This window comes from Apis dorsata, unplaced genomic scaffold (genome assembly GCF_000469605.1).
Source record: "Apis dorsata unplaced genomic scaffold, Apis dorsata 1.3 scaffold_68, whole genome shotgun sequence".
Taxonomy (NCBI): Eukaryota; Metazoa; Arthropoda; class Insecta; order Hymenoptera; family Apidae; genus Apis; species Apis dorsata.
In genome coordinates, this window is record NW_006263366.1 from 1418521 (window position 1) to 1423547 (window position 5027).

Genomic DNA, 5027 nt, shown 5'->3' on the forward strand with positions numbered 1-5027 from the left:
TATATATATAAATATAAATACGTGGCATGTGTGCCCTCATTCGAAATTTTTGTGAAAAATTTTTGTGTGAAATTCTGAAAGAAATTTTCTTCTTTTCTCTTATCGATCGTTCTTTTCTATCGTGGAACATCTTCGACGAAGAATCGAGGTAGAAAGGTGAGGTAAAAAGTTGAGAAAAAAGTTGAAGTAAGTAAGAAATCTGCGCAAGTGATTGAAAAAAGTAGAGAAGTCGAGAAGATTTTCAAGAGCTTCGATTCGTCTCATTTTTTTTTTCTTTTTTTTTTTTTTTTTTTTTTTTCTTTTGGATACGACTCGAAAAAAAAACCTAGATGACGAAGTATCGGTAGGTAAGAAGAAGAAGAAAAAAGAGAAGGGAAGAAAAACTGCCATCTTTCGAGAGAATAGGGAACTTTGGAACGGATCGAGCGGGTGTAATTAATTTCGTAATTAATTGCATAAATCAAAGGTGCGTATAGAAAATCGTGGAGAAATTATGTAACACGCAATTAGACAGAGAAATGAGTAGCGATTAATGAAACGAGAAAAAAAGGAAATTCGCGAATTTTTTTCCATCGAGCGGAGATATTTCCTGATTTTATTTCTCGATTTTCGAACAATTTTCCAATTTTTATTTTCTGTGTAATTTTATATGTGCGTGCAAATTTTCGATAGAAGAATATGTAATCAAATGTGTAAGAAATAATAATTTTACTTTATTTTGTCTTATTTAATTCAATAAAGTGTTGATCTTTTACGAAATTATTTCGTGAAATTAATGATTCAGTAAACAGTATAATTATATCAAACGTCTCTTCACGATTATTAATCACATCGAGGTATTTAGGCTTAATTAAACTTGAAGTTATCACAAGAGATCGATACTCCGAATATGTCATAACGTCAAGATGATTCATCGATCAGTTTCCATTATCTGGACCAAGTTAAAACGCATTTACCATTAATCCAACTTGTACAGCAAATTTCGATTGTTATCAAGTACAATTTGTATCAATCGCGTTACAGACAGTTTAATTTAAATCCAGTTCCAGCTCGATCCAGCACCAGCACTCGAGACACGACAATTTTATCTTCGACACGAAGTTTTAGACGTAAGTCACCGGCGGCGGCTCTGGCCCGTCATTGTTTCTTACAACAATTAGTAACATTTTACGCCGGGCCTATTTCAAAACAACGATAAAAGAAAAGATAAAAGTTCATCACAGTTAGTGAACCGAAACTTAGAAAGCGTGACGTAATATAAACGTATCGAACACCTAACTTGCCCGATTAAGAAGAAAACGTGTGGCTATTATCGGTCACGATCTCGTCGATTTGCACCGCAAATCGCCGTTTCACAAGCAATTCCTTCGACGCAAATCTGTCAATCTACATCTTGCTACATCTATGCAAATAATCCTACCCACTATTCACTTTTTTCCTCTTCCTTTTTTTTTTTTTTTCGTTCCCTCTCGAGGACATTTCTTGATTCGATCGACGAATCGTTTGCAAAAGAATGTATCGTTTTTTCTTCTTTTTCTTTTTTATTTCCAATCAATTTCTCGCAAAATGGATCGCAAGTGATATTTCTACTATTCGATCGATTCGATATTCCTATTTACGTAATACAGTTCCAGTAACGGCGCAACATTTTAACAAACTAATTTATTTAACGAGAATTTAATTCGGAATACATATATATATATATCGATCTTTCGGGTCCCGAAAGGGAAATCTATCCCGCGGTTGCGCGATAGGGACACGTTCCTTATTACAAAATTCTTCGCATAGCCGGGTCTCCCGTGACTCACGCCTGTCGATATAGCGAATTCCTCCTAAGCCTTGGAACAAGCAGCCTCGATATTACGTGTTACACATATGAAATCAATGGCTATTATGTAGCCGATTATCTTTCTTTCGGGATCAATTGTACATTAATTTGCGTATCCGTTTATTTTTCCTTCGTATCGTTTCCGCGTCGATGTAATGCATGCACGATTTGGATATATATATATATCCAAAGGTTCCCGTGCACCTTATTTCGCGTTCAACATTTCCTGCATCTGTGTGTCCAACTTGCGCACGCAACGAATGCATTCACGGATCGATCGATCTAGAAAAACGAGTTTGAGATTTCAATATCGGACAAGTCCCGTTGACGTCACACGTGCATATGCCTGCTTGCTGACCTCTCTCGAGTCGTGCCTCCAACACCTTCCTCCGTTTCCAATCAGAAAATATTGAGTTGGATCGAGATATTGCGAGATACATGAGAGAGAGAGAGAGAGAATGAAAAAATTCTGAAAGCTTCGATCGTGAATTAATCTGCATCAGTTTCTGCAAGTCTTTGATGTCCTTCAGTTCTATATTCTTTTGTATAAATTAGAATTTTATTAATAGATTGTTAGTTTCATGAAAAAATTAAGAAAAATCTCAATGAGATTGATGAAGAGACTCAAGGATCATACGACGTTTCTTTAAATTTATTTGGACAATTTTCATTTAATTGATATATATCCAATAATATAAATAACCAATAAATAACCAATTTTCATCGGTTGAAATTTTATTAAATTATATTTGCATTATCCCGTGTGACGACGATACACAATTTTTGTAACCAGACGAAATTACGTAGCATTACTATCATTAATTCGTATTGAAATACGGTTGTCTAATTACACACAGAGTTGCACACAGCCTCCGGTTTCCTCCGCGTTGTGTCATTTCGTGATCGCTGTGGTCGCAATCCCTTGTAACTGTTCAACCTGTTTTGAAATTGCTATAAAATTAACGATCTCAACGATTATCCGGTGTCACGGATTAAGTAACGTTTATTTTTATTCTCCTCCATTTGCGTGCACCAGCTTTCGGCTAGTCGCGGGGCAACGAATTGAAAACCGGAATATTAAACGTACACGTAGATCGATCCACGCCACTGATACGCTTCCTCGATCGTCGATGTTTATTAAATGTGTCGTCGCGAGTCGTTGTCTCATCTTCCCTTTAATTTTCTCTACGATCGATATACTTGTTGTATTTATTTTCTTTTTTTTTTTTTTCGAAGAAATAGAGAGAAATTTAAGGCAAGGTACGAAATACGACGGGGTTTAAAGTGGATAAAAGGATGGATTCCTTGTTGATCCTTTTTTCAGCTCTCACTTTCCGCCGGTGGTACACCCGGGTGAAAACCGTGCCGTGTTGCTATCAAGATCCGCCTTACGTAAGCGAAAGAAACATGCTAGCAAACTTGGATTAGTGCTTCATAAGCATTTATCAGCAACAGGCTGTATCCAAGTTACAGGAATAATCTTTGCCTCGTGTTCCTTTGCGTAGAAACGTCCTTCTCTGAAGAATAAATGGAAAAGAATTAACATATAGATAACAGTTGTACGTTAAGAAACGAGTAATTTTGACATGTGTCTTTGTTATATCATGATGAGTTTCAAAAGTGGTTTCTGCGAAACTGGTTCTAATTACATCATTTAGATTTAGTTAGAAATTGGTGGTGAAAGTCGAAAAAAATCTATTGACAAATTTTAGATAGTGTCTGATAATTCTTTCGTCAATTTAGGTAACCAACTTTCTCTTGGAAAACAGAGGCAAGCAAATTTTCAATTTTCATATTTAATAAATAATTCTCATTTTATGCGCTCAATCATTTCTTCATTTTTAATATCTTTGAAGAAAGATATGTATACGTAGATCATAGTCTCATATTTTTTTTTTTTTTTTTTTTTTAATAAAATAATAATATCGTGAGAGAAATGGTAAACGAGAGACGACAAAACACTTTGACGTAATTGCACCGTTAGAGTACGGTACGTGATACACGATACGTGAGAAATTTTATCGGGAGCGTACACGCCCATTTCAATAGGCCGTCGAAACATTCGGGCAACGTATATATAAATGGGATGCAGTTCACGTGCAGAAACGGATTTACGTTAGTCATAGACTATTACATCAGTGATTTAACGAGTTGGCTACCTTAGCAATTACAATTGCCATAAAGCAAATCTGATCGAGCATTATTCAATATGGCAAACGGCCATATTGAACTTTCAACGAGATGACGGTTAAGATGCAAATATATAGGTATAGATAAAAATTGATATTATAGATATTGATAATTATAATCAATTGAATCTTGATTCTATTGACGGTCAATGCATTTACGAAAAATTATTGAAATCAATTTTTGAAAATTTTATTCTCAAATTTATTCGCATTTTAAAAAATATAAAATTCAATCAATATACAAGAGCATATATAATATTTAAGATAAATTATGTCTCCATATGGTTTATAATAGATTACTATATTTATGCAAAATTACAAATAATACTTCTATTTTTTTTATATACAAAACGTGAAAAGAAACTAAAAGTGTTGTCATCAATATTCAAATAAAATAAACTATACAATTTATAATCAGATTGTTGAGATGTAAAGACTCAAATTTTTCATAATATACAATGCAGAAATCATGAACGAGTTCAGTGATTTATATTTTTTTCTGGAAATGCGTTCTTCTAGGAATTTTCTATGTTTTTTTAGATCTATCAATCATCCGAAGTTGGGATAGATCAGTGCGAGCGAGAAATTCGATTAAAGACAAGGATAGAAATAGTAAATGATTAAAAATTATTCTTTTTTTACACAACGATATCTCGGGAATCGGAAGTCGCATCGATAAGAATCAAAAACCAGTTTAAAGAAGAAAGTTCGATGCTTCTAATGATCGTTCACTTGTTGACAGGAAGTGATTATCTTTAAAATTACAGTGATTTGAAATTTTCCTAATTTTAATACCGTTTAATAGGCTTTAAAATAAATGATTAATCATCTTTTTCTTTATACGATTATAATTCAGAAACCAAAAGTTATATGGAAATAAATGATTTCCAATGATTTTTCATTTGAATTGAAGGAGAATCATTATCTTTGTAATTATAAAAATTTGGTTTAAAATTTTTTTAATTCTAATATAATTTAATCAAGTTTTTTATTTAAATTATGTTTATTTC